Source organism: Staurois parvus, unplaced genomic scaffold (assembly GCF_062004578.1).
Source record: "Staurois parvus isolate SC_StPar_1 unplaced genomic scaffold, SC_StPar_1.0 ptg001357l, whole genome shotgun sequence".
Classification (NCBI taxonomy): Eukaryota; Metazoa; Chordata; class Amphibia; order Anura; family Ranidae; genus Staurois; species Staurois parvus.
The window spans coordinates 623,602-635,606 of NW_028319153.1; the positions used below are offsets into that span (position 1 = coordinate 623,602).

General features: G+C 42.5%; 6 non-coding genes across 6 annotated transcripts; 4 read left to right on the forward strand and 2 right to left on the reverse strand.

The window, feature by feature from the left end:
* The first annotated feature begins 3,062 nt into the window (after positions 1–3,062).
* On the forward strand, positions 3,063–3,135 carry TRNAF-GAA (transfer RNA phenylalanine (anticodon GAA)). Its single transcript has one exon. It is a non-coding gene; the product is annotated as a tRNA-Phe (tRNA).
* A 2,884-nt stretch (positions 3,136–6,019) lies between these two features.
* Positions 6,020–6,092, reverse strand: TRNAF-GAA (transfer RNA phenylalanine (anticodon GAA)). The gene has a single exon. It is a non-coding gene; the product is annotated as a tRNA-Phe (tRNA).
* A 2,605-nt stretch (positions 6,093–8,697) lies between these two features.
* On the reverse strand, positions 8,698–8,780 carry TRNAL-CAG (transfer RNA leucine (anticodon CAG)). The gene has a single exon. It is a non-coding gene; the product is annotated as a tRNA-Leu (tRNA).
* A 1,119-nt stretch (positions 8,781–9,899) lies between these two features.
* TRNAF-GAA (transfer RNA phenylalanine (anticodon GAA)) lies at positions 9,900–9,972 on the forward strand. Its single transcript has one exon. It is a non-coding gene; the product is annotated as a tRNA-Phe (tRNA).
* Positions 9,973–10,953: 981 nt separating this feature from the next.
* Positions 10,954–11,026, forward strand: TRNAF-GAA (transfer RNA phenylalanine (anticodon GAA)). The gene has a single exon. It is a non-coding gene; the product is annotated as a tRNA-Phe (tRNA).
* A 360-nt stretch (positions 11,027–11,386) lies between these two features.
* Positions 11,387–11,459, forward strand: TRNAF-GAA (transfer RNA phenylalanine (anticodon GAA)). The gene has a single exon. It is a non-coding gene; the product is annotated as a tRNA-Phe (tRNA).
* The last annotated feature ends 546 nt before the right edge of the window (positions 11,460–12,005 follow it).

The following is a 12,005-nucleotide window of genomic DNA, read 5'->3' on the forward strand; positions in this document are numbered from 1 at the left end:
CACAGCCAGCAGCAATAGATTCCCCACAGAACAATAGACCCCCACCCAGCGACAATGGATCCCCACAACAAAACACCACACCAGCAACAATAGATCCACCCCATCAACCATAGACCCCCAGCAGCAGCAACAGATCCCAGCAGCCAGAATCAATAGGCCCTCCAGTAGCCAGCAGCAATAGACTCCACCCTCAATAGGAGATCCCTCCTTCCTCCCAACAACCGACCCCTCATCAGTATAAGACCCCCCCCCCCAGCAACAATAGATCCCCATGCAAAACTAGATTCCCATCAGTGACAATAGATTCCCCAGCAGCCAGCATCAATAGACCATCCAGCACCCCCCAGCACCCCTTGCCATTACATACATTCAGTGCTGGAGGTGATGGAACTGCATTCCCCGGTGGTCCTGCTGAAAAAAAGCCCTGAGTATTAGTGTAAAACAAAAGAAAATTGAAAATTGAGACCAGCAGCAAAAGGGTTGAACATTCTTTCCACACTCCCAATTTTTTGTAGTTTTTTTGTTTTGTTTCACAGCTCAAACTAAAGGCTGGAGGTTTTTTTTACCTTCATGCATTCTATGCATTTAACAGGAGCTCCAGACTCCCCCCAAAAAATGAAAAGTCAGCAGCTAAAAGTACTGTAACTGCTGACTTTTAATAGAAGGACACTTACTCGTCCAGGGGTCCAACGCACTCCTCACCTGGGCTAGTTCTTCACTAGCCTCTGGGCTCCCGGTGCCAGCATAGCAAGTGAAGGAAACCGGAAGTGAAGCCTTGGGATCAGGGGCGGACTGACCATTCGAGCACTCGGGCACTGCCCGAGGGCCCGGGGTCAGTAGGGGGCCCCATGAGATGCCCCTGGTACCTTTCATAGGCTTTTTTGGGTGTGGTTTGAGTGTGGGCAAGGACACAGGGGCCCCATGATCCCCTATTTCCCGGGGGCCCCATGAGTTGTCAGTCCGCCCCTGCTTGTGACTTCACATCCGGTTTACTTCTTCACATGAGTCGCACTGCGCCTTGTGAATGGCCCCGTAGTCTTCTGGGACCTGTGAAGTGTCCTAGAAGACTGCGGGGGGAAGGAAGGGGTCCGAACTATCAAACCAGGTATCAGCACCCCCCCTACAAGTGTTCAATGTGGCAGTAAAAGGGGGAGGGTTGCAAACAAGTGGAGCTTCCTCTTTTGGGTGGAGTACCGCTTTAAGGTGAAAAAATCTTCAGTGTGCAGCTCCTCCCAAAACTTACCCCCCCCATCCCAATCCAGCGATGTGCACAAGAGCGGCTGCTCTCCTGGGACCAGGGGTGGACTGACCATTTGGAAACTCGGGCACTGCCCGAGGGCCCGGGGTCAGTAGGGGGCCCCATGAGATGCCCCTGGTACCTTTTTCATAGGCTTTTTTGAGTTTGGGCAAGGACACAGGAGCCCCATGATCCCCTATTGCCCGGGGAGCCCCATGAGTTGTCAGGCCGCCCCTGCCTGGGACTCTCCCTCCCAGGGGCGGCCTGACCATTTGGAAACTCGGGCGCTGCCCGAGGGCCCGGGGTCAGTAGGGGGCCCCATGAGATGCCCCTGGTGCCTTTTCCATAGGCTTTTTTGAGTTTGGACAAGGACACAGGGGCCCCATGATCCCCTATTGCCCGGGGGCCTCATGAGTTGTCAGTCCGCCCCTGCTCCCTCCTCATTAGTTGAGAGACAGCAGCGGGAGCCAATGGCAATCACAGCCAGTAAGGAGGGAGTGAGGGCGGACCGAGCCCCATTCTGTGCATCTTATGAGCGGGGCTCAGGAGCGAGCATGTACAAGTCGGCCCATATCCAGCAGCTTGCTATGGGGAGCACTCAGAGAAGAGGAGGAGGTAGAAGCTCCGGCAGGGGACCCGAGAAGAGGAAGATGGGGGTTGCTCTGTGCAAAACCATTACAGAGCAGGTGAGTATAAGATGTTTGTTACTTTTTTTAAAAAGAATTTAACCTTTAATATGACTTTATGATAACACTTTGTTTTTGTTCAGATGTGTCCGGTTGGAGGATTATTACTGCACATGCTATGTTTTTGAGCATCCAGCTGTTATCTTAGTACAGACAGATTTGGAATCCCATGTTGTAAAGAGTTAAAAATTTTGCTGTCAGAGGCAGTGGCGTCCCTAGGCAGGTGCGGGGGGTGAGCGCCGCACCGGGTGACACCTACTGCACGGGGTAACACCGGACCCGCTCCACGAAAAGGTAGTTGTAAAGCAAGCCGACAATCCCCGCAGGATGGATCAGATCTGCAGATTGAGCATAATGGATTGGACTCCGATCCATTATGCTCCCCAATCCGCAGATCCGATCCATCCTGCGGGGATTGTCAGCTTGCTTTACAACAAACCAGTTTTACAACTTACCTTTTCATGGAGTGGGTCTGGTGTCACCCCATATGGGTTACATACCGATGATCCCCGCAGGATGGATCAGATCTGTGGATTGGGGAGTATAATGGATCAGACTCCGATCCATTATGCTCAATCCGCAGATCCGATCCATCCTGCGGGGATCGCCGGCTTGCTTTACAACTTACCTTTTCGTGGAGCGGGTCTGGTATCACCCCATATAGGTTGCATGACGACAATCCTTGCAGGATGGATCAGATCTGCAGATTGGGGAGCATAATGGATCAGACTCCGATCCAAACCACAGATCTGATCCATCTTTTGGTGATTGTTGGGGGGGTGTTACCAAGTGTTATTGCACCGGGTGAAACCAACCCTAGGGATGCCCCTGGTCAGAGGTGGGATTTGGACCCATGCTTCCAGGGGGGACTGTGACCTGAATGCGGTGCCTTAGAATGCTCAGCCATCCTAACTGCCTAAAATTAAAAAATTAAAAACAACAAAATTTGAGTTGCTAATTATTCATTCACTGAGTGAAAACTTTATATATACATAAACAAACAAACATTTCTTGAAGGTAAAAGGGATACAAGTTATAGAAAAAGTATTTCTCCTTTAAAAAAAAAAAAAAGGAAAAATCGGCCCAACATTAAAACACAGTCTCCTCCCCACTTTCTCGGAACTTTTTATAACTAGTAAGCCGAAATAGCTCAGTTGGGAGAGCGTTAGACTGAAGATCTAAAGGTCCCTGGTTCAATCCCGGGTTTCGGCAGAGGATTTTGATGCCAGAAACTATAGTCAGCCAAAATGACATAAAAAACCATGTCATATCTACATTTAAAAAAGCGCAGGAAATTTTTTTTATTTTTCGAAATGCAGCCTGAACTTTATACAACAAAGCAGTTTAACCCGTATCCTGATCCCATGTTGAGGGTATGTGGTCTGATATGGCTCAGGACGGGTGGGGGGGTGCGCCCTTGAAGACTGAGATTGAGCTCTGCAGTCACATTAGCAGCTGTTGTTTTAATATTCCGAATCACAATCCGGCGCAATGTGTTTATGTCTCTTTCGGTCAGGTGACCATGTGGGCCGCGCTTATGCTTGTCAGATGACGTTTTCCTGGAAACTGTATATCCCGTCATAATCTTTGATACTGAACCTCACGAGACAGAAAATAAACTGGCAACTTCAGTCGCAGAGGCGCCAGCTAAGCAGCAACAGCAATTTGCCCTCTTTGAAGCTCAGCAAACTCTGACATGACTAGCAGCACACGCAGTGAATGAGGAAAGTGAGGATTCCCACTTGTTAGCTAGGTGTCTCATCACACAGCGGAAGCAAAATAGTGTTACATCACTTAAACTTTCAACCACAAACATGTCATTACTTTCACACCTGCAAACTATGTAGTGTTTCCATATTTTTGTCCAATATATACAGTGAAGGAAATAAGTATTTGAATTCCGGCTGATTTTGAATGTTTGCCCACTCACAAAGAAATGATCAGTCGAAGAATCGAATGTTCTGTGTATTGTAAAACTGAGAGACAGAATACAACAAGAAATTCAGCAGAAATGTGTCTAACAAATGATGACTGATCTGCATGTTCATGAGGGAAAGAAGGATTTGATCCCCTATCATTCAGCAGGATTTCTGGCTCCCAGGTGTCTTTCATACAGGTAACAAGCTGAGATTAGGAGTCTCTCTTTGATCCCCTTCACAAAACAGGACTTAGAATATTTTGGTGGACTACTCATATTTGGATATTATATTTGGACACTAATTTTTGGATAGTTATTTTGGACTATTTATTTTATTTTATTAGTTTTTATTTATATTTTATATTGTTTGTTATTTTTGGTTTAGGGGTTTTGAGTTTCAGAAGAGAAAAGGTTTTATCAATAATTTTGCTTTCAAGGGTGAAAGTGTGACTTTTCTTGGGGGTGGTTATAGTGAGAGTTTTTTAATTTAGTTCTTATTTTATTTATTTATTTTATGGAATTTGCCGAAGTTTATTAATTGCTTATTGCACAGGTAGCCACCTATCACGGGACCACGCTTGGAGTCACTGAGCTCCTGAGAGCGACCCATTCTTTCACCAAGGTTTGTAGAAGCAGTCTGCATGCCTAGGGGATGATTGTATACACCTGTGTCCATGGAGGGGATTGGAACATCTGAATCACATGATTGGGAGGGCGGGGCCAATACTTTTGGCAATATAGTGTATATATATATATCTGTCCTTCCAGCCCCAAATCCAATGACTGTCCAAATCTTGTAGACTTCACCTCCACAACAGCTCCAAGATACACCCGTTTTTAAAACCACCGAAACCACTAAGCAATTTATTCACTCCCTGGTTATATCTCACCTTGACTGTTGTAACTCCCTCCTCATTGGCCGACCTCACCGCAGGCTATCCCCTCTTCAGTCCATCATGAATGCTGCTGCCAGACTCATCCACCTTACTAACCGTTCTGTATCTGCCATCCCTCTCCGCCAATCCCTCCACATATGGCTCAGAAGGGCGCACCCTTCTGAGCCATATCAGACCACATACCCTCAACATGGGATCAGGATACGGATTAAACTGGTTTGTTGTATAAAATTCAGGCTGCATTTCCCGACCGGCCGTTGTATATAAACGGCCGGATGGTGGCACTGTAGGGTCGGGTGGCCGTTTATAAACGGCCTACCCGCACCCTGCTTGTGCGCACTCATCGGGAGTGCACAGCACCACGATCCAGTGCCCGCTGTGTCCCTTGGACACAGTGAAACACCGATCGTCGGACCGATCGAGGTCCTGATCATGTGATAATGTGATCACTGATTGGCCAATCAGTGATCACATGCAAAGTAGTAAGCAAGATGTCACTTCTGACATCATTGCTTACTACGTGTGAAATCTGTGAATGATCACAGAGGCCACATGGTACAGGGCTATTCACAACAGCCTTGTACCATGTGACAAGCTGTGACCAATCACAGCTCACTCAGTAGTTCTCAATGGCTGCAAGAATGCAGACAGAGAGAAGGAGAAATGATTGCTTTTACATCCTATATGGGTGTAAAAGCAATCAGTGTAAAAAAAAAAAATCATCACCCCGCAAAAGTAGTAGTGTCACCATGGTGACACTGTACTGCTAGGGTGACAGTATGTAAAAAAATAAATAAATAATAATATAAAAAAAAAATAAAAATGTAAAACAAAATGTTTAAAAATTATAATTTTTGGTTATAAACTAATTTGGTTTATTTATTTATTTTTTTTACTAAAAAGATAACGGAATAAATTTTGGCCAAGATTTATAATGAAATATTATTTATTTGCAAAATTGTAAAAGAAAATCACTTTTTTCAAAATTTTTGGACATTTTTATTTACATACCAAAAAAATAAAAATCCCAGTGGTGAATAAATACCACCAAAATAAAGTTTTATCTGTCTCAAAAAAATGGTAAAAATTCATATGGGTACAGTGTTGCATGACCGCGCAATTGTCATTCAAAGTGTGATAGCGCTGAAAGCAGAAAATTGCCCTGGGCAGGAAGGGGGTAAAAGTGTCCGGACTGGAAGTGGTTAAGTGTAGATATGAAATAATGACATGTTTGTTTTATGTCATTTTGGTTTTATGTCATATTTGTAGCATCAAAATCCTCTGCCGAAACCCGGGATCGAACCAGGGACCTTTAGATCTTCAGTCTAACGCTCTCCCAACTGAGCTATTTCGGCTGTGTAAGTAATGAAATCTTTTGAAAAAGTGGGGAGGAAACTGTGATTAACTCATTCACTGCTGGACTGGCTTTTACATTTCATACATCACAGGCGCACCTCAGTTTACAATCGCCTCGGTTAATGTAATTTTCAGTTGTCAAATGAAAATCCATTAAAAATAACGCCTCGGCTTACGAATTTTTTTTGCAATACGAACGGATTAATTGGTTTTCAATGCATTTACAATTTTTTTTCTAAATCATTTCCCTGTACAGTATTTATGCCTTTAAAGTGCACTTTATAAAGAGTTTTGAACAGATAAGACTTTTTTTTACTTTTTTCTGACCTCCGGAATGGATTAATTGGTTTTCAATATATTCCTGTGGGAAACCGTGTTTCGGTTTACAAATTTTTTCGCAATACCAAACTGAGGTACGCCTGTATTTTTTTATACATTCCTCTCTGCCAATCCCTCCACTGGCCTTCGCTCAGTGTCCTCCATCCCTCTCTACCAATCCCTCCACTGGCCTCCACTCAGTGTCCTCCATCCCTCTCTGCCAATCCCTCTACTGCCCTCCATTCAGTGTCCTCCACCCCTCTCTGCCAATCCCGCCACTGGCCTCCACTCAGTGTCCTCCACCCCTCTCTGCCAATCCCTCCACTGGCCTCCACTCAGTGTCCTCCATCCCTCTCTGCCAATCCCTCTACTGCCCTCCATTCAGTGTCCTCCATCCTTCTCTGCCAATCCCGCCACTGGCCTCCACTCAGTGTCTTCCACCCCTCTCTGCCAATCCCTCCACTGGCCTCCACTCAGTGTCCTCCACCCCTCTCTGCCAATCCCTCCACTGGCCTCCACTCAGTGTCCTCCACCCCTCTCTGCCAATCCCTCCACTGGCCTCCGCTCAGTGTCCTCCCCCCCTCTCTGCCAATCCCTCCACTGGCCTCCTCTCAGTGTCCACCACTACCCTCTGCCAATACCTCCACTCAGTGTCCTCCACCCCTCTCTGCCAATCCCTCCACTGGCCTCCACTCAGTGTCCTTCACCCCTCTCTGCCAATCCCTCCACAGGCCTCCACTCAGTATCCTCCACCCCTCTCTGACAATCCCTCCACTGGCCTCCACTCAGTGTCCTCCACCCCTCTCTGCCAATCCCTCCACTGGCCTCCACTCAGTGTCTTCCATACTTCTCTGCCAATCCCTCCACTGGCCTCCACTCAGTGTCCTCCATTCCTCTATGCCAATCCCTCCCATTGCCCAACAAATAAAATTCAAAACATTAACAATCACATACTGTATAAAGCCATTTATAACTCCGCCCCAAATTACATCACCAATCTTGTCTCCAAATATCACCCAAACTGTCCTCTCATGACCTCCTGCTCTCTAGCTCCCTTGTCTCCTCCTCCCATGCTCGTCTTCAGGACTTCTCCAGAGCCTTCCCCATCCTCTGGAACTCTCTACCCCAATCTATCCAACTATCGCCTACTCTGCTCACTTTTAGGCAATCTCTGAAAACCTCTCTCTTCAGGGAAGCCTATCCTGCCCTCAGCTAATCTTTTATTCCTTCTACCACTCCATCCCCCACAGTTACTACCTTTTGTACCACTAGCCCCTCCCTCTTAGATTGTGAGCTCCGAGGATCAGGGCCCTCCTAACCCTTTTGTATTGAACTGTATTGTTGCTGTATTGTCTCCCGTTATATTGTAAAGTGCTGAGTAAACTGTTGGCGCCATAAATCCTGTATAATAATAATAATAATATATAAATCCTGTATAATAATAATAATAATATATAAATCCTGTATAATAATAATAATAATATATAAATCATGAATAATAATAATAATAATAATAAATCCTGTATAATAATATTAATATATAAATCCTGTATAATAAGAATAATAATAATAAAAATAATAATAATAATAATAATAATAAATAAATCCTGTATAATAATAATAATAATATATAAATCCTGTATAATAATAATAATAATAATAATAAATCCTGTATAATAATAATAATAAGAAGAAGAAGAAGAAATAAATCCGGTATTATAATAATAATAATATATAAATCCTGTATAATAATAATAATAATAATAATAATAAATCCTGTATAATAATAATAAATAAATCCTGTATAATAATAAAATAATATATAAATCCTGTATAATAATAATAAGAAGAAGAAATAAATCCGGTATTATAATAATAATAATATATAAATCCTGTATAATAATAATAATAATAATAATTAAATCCTGTATAATAATATAAATAAATAAATCCTGTATAATAATAATAATAATAATAATATATAAATCCTATATAATAATAATATATAAATCCTGTATAATAATAATAATAAATAAATCCTGTATAATAATAATAATATATAAATCCTGTATAATAATATATACATACACGCACACACACATATGTGTTGTAGCATGGCACCACTAAACAACACAGATGCACTGTCATGACACCAGTTGGATAAAATGTGTCAGGTTTATTGTATAAATCCATGCACAGTGCTATCTTTGAGCCGGTATTATATTCTCAGGCACATATTTGGAATACCTTGTTGCCATGCAGTTGTAAAGAGTTAAAAGGCTTGCTTGTCAGAAGTGGGATTCGAACCCACGCCTCCAGAGGAGACTGCGACCTGAACGCAGCGCCTTAGACCGCTCGGCCATCCTGACATGGCTGCCTTGCTGCATACCAACAATTATTTGTTTGCAGCATAAACGCTTTCCATTGCATAGCTGATGACATATATAGGCAAACATTATTGAAAACAAAAAGGATACAAATTATAAAAAAAAAAAAAAGTCTTTCTATGTACAACAAACTGGAAAAATCTGCCCAGCAGTGATAGAGTTAAACACAGACTCCTCCCCACTTTTTCAAAAACTTTTCTTCTCCTCAGAGCCGAAATAGCTCAGTTGGGCGAGCGTTAGACTGAAGATCTGAAGGTCCCGGGTTTCGGCAGGAGTATTTTTTACTATTTTATTAGGAAGGTCAACTTCAAATACAATCAGGGGCGGACTGACGGGGCCCCCGGGCGTTAGGGGATCATGGGGCCCCTGTGTCCTTGCCCAAACTCAAAAAAGCCTATGAAAAAGGTACCAGTGAACAATATCACTTATAGGTGAAGACATAGCTACTTAACCACTTCCCGTCTGGCCCATGTACATAAACGGCCGAACGGGAGCAGTGCAGGAGCGTGTGCGCATTTTCAGCCTGTGCGCACTCCCTGGGAGCACGCGGCACCGCGATCCGGACACAGAGGAATGAGATCTGACTTTCTGTTAGAGGGTGACTACGTTGGTTCTCCATGGTCCCCCCTGTATGTAGGAACGTAGCCCCCACTTTCTTGCTCCCTAGTGAGATTGACTATTACTACGGACGTAAATGAATGAAAAAACTGATGTAAACTGATGAAAAATGGATACAAAAAATGTAAAGGGATGTAAAACAGATGGAAAATGGATGAAAAAACGGATGTAAACAGATGAAAAAATTACGTAAACGGATGTAAAATGGATGAAAAAACCGATGTAAACAGATGACATAAATGGATGTAAACAAATGAAAAACAGATGAAAAAACTGATGTGAATTGATGAGAAATGATCAGTTTTTTCTTGAAAAAAAACGTGACTGAACTCATGAAAAAAAGGGAATGCCTGTGTGAAAGGGTATAAATGTTTAAGATATGCAAAAAATAAAAAATGATTAAATGTAAAAGCCAGTCCAGCAGTGAATGGGTTAAACATGGACTCCTCCCCACTTTTCCAAAAAAATGTCAGTGATTTCACCGCCGAAATAGCTCAGTTGGGAGAGCGTTAGACTGAAGATCTAAAGGTCCCTGGTTCGATCCCGGGTTTCGGCAGAGACTTTTTGATGGAAACAAATCCAGCTCAGCTCAGAAATAATAACATCCGGTAATGTCTGTATCCGTTATCATCTTTATTTTTAACAGAAGAAAACCCTATTTTTCTTAGTTCCAGTGCGTTCCGAGTGCAGAAAAATAAGTAGAACAGGCTGCATTTTTTTTCTGCACAGAACTGTACTGGAATGCGGTAAAACGCATACAAAATGCACCAGAACGCACCAGAAATGCACTGGAACACACATGTCTCTATCTAAAATGAAATGAAATGCATTAAAAACGCACTGGAACGCAACAAAATAAATATCCTACCAGAATGCGTCAAAAAGCGCATGTGCGCAATGCTCCTGGAATGCATATGGACTGTGCTTCTATAGCGTCAACTGGCCCTGAGGGCCAGTTCATACTCCATGCTTTTCAGTTGCTTTTTTTCTGCATCCAAACTGCACAGAAAGTAGGTTATATGGCAGTCAGTGTCATAGTTCACATCAGTGCTTGCAGTTCCAGTGCGTTCCGGTCGCAGAAAAAAAAAAGTAAAACAGGCTGCATTTGTCCTGTACAGAACCGTATTGGAAAGGGTTAAAACATATTAAAACCGCACCAAAAACGCAGTGGAACGCACAAGTCCCTATTTAAATTGAGGAAAAAGAGAGGGGGGGAAAAAAAGAAATAGAATGCATAAAAAACGCACTGGGACGCATTAAAAACACAGCAAAAACGCACCAGAATGTGTCAAAAGCGTGCATGTGGAAACGCATCCGGAACGTATCTGGACTGTGCTTCTATAGTGTGAACCGGCCCTGAAGGCCAGCCAGGGGCAGACTGACAACTCATGGGGCCCCTGGGCCATAGGGGATCATGGGGCCCCTGTGTCCTCACCCACACTCAAAAAAGCCTATGAAAGGTAAAAAGCAATCCAACACTGAAAGAGTTAATCACAGTTTCCTCCCCACTTTTTCAAAAATTTTCTATGCTCGCACGGCCGAAATAGCTCAGTTGGGAGAGCGTTAGACTGAAGATCTAAAGGTCCCTGGTTCGATCCCGGGTTTCGGCAGAGGATTTTTGATGGAGACAAATACAATGTCTGTACCCGTTAACATCCTTTTTTTTTAATGGAAGAAAACCCTATTGTTCTTCTGTTAAAAAAATGGACAAAAAACAGATGTAAATGAAAGAAAACAGATGAAAAACGGATGAAAAATGGATGAATATGAATGTAAATGGCTAAAAAATGTAAGCGGATGTAAAATGGATGTAAATGGACTGAATGGATGAAAAAACAGAACGCCATGTGAAATGGGACTAAATGTTTAAGATATGCAAAAAAAAAATTAAATGTAAAAGTCAGTCCAGCAGTGAATAAGTTAAACACAGACTCCTCCCAACTTTTAAAAAACATTTCACTACTTACACAGCCGAAATAGCTCAGTTGGGAGAGCATTAGACTGAAGATCTAAAGGTCCCTGGTTCGATCCCGGGTTTCGGCAGAGGATTTTTGATGAAAACAAATCCAGCTCAGCTCAGATGTAATAACATCCAGTAATGTCTGTATCCATTAACTTCCTTTTATTTTAATGGAAGAAAACCCTATTATTCTTCTGTAAAAAAAAAACGGAACGGTCAAAAAATGGATGTAAGTGGATGAAAACAAATGTAAAATGGATGAAAGAACGGATGTACACTGATGAAAAATGGATGAAAATCAATGCAAATGGATAATGTAAATGGATGTAAGCGGATGAAAAAACGGATGAAAACGGATGTAAACTGATGTAAACGGATAACAAAAATTTAAACAGATGTAAAACATAAAACAGATGTAAATGGATGTAAACTGATAAAACAACTGATGTAAACTGATGAAAAACAGATGTAAACGAATGTGAATAGATTTAAAAAATGTAAACGGATGGAAAATGGATGTAAATGATATAAAAATGTAAATGGATGTAAACGAATGAAAAAACTGATGTAAACTGATGAAAAACGGATGTAAACGAATGTAAATGGATAAAAAAAATGTAAAATGGATG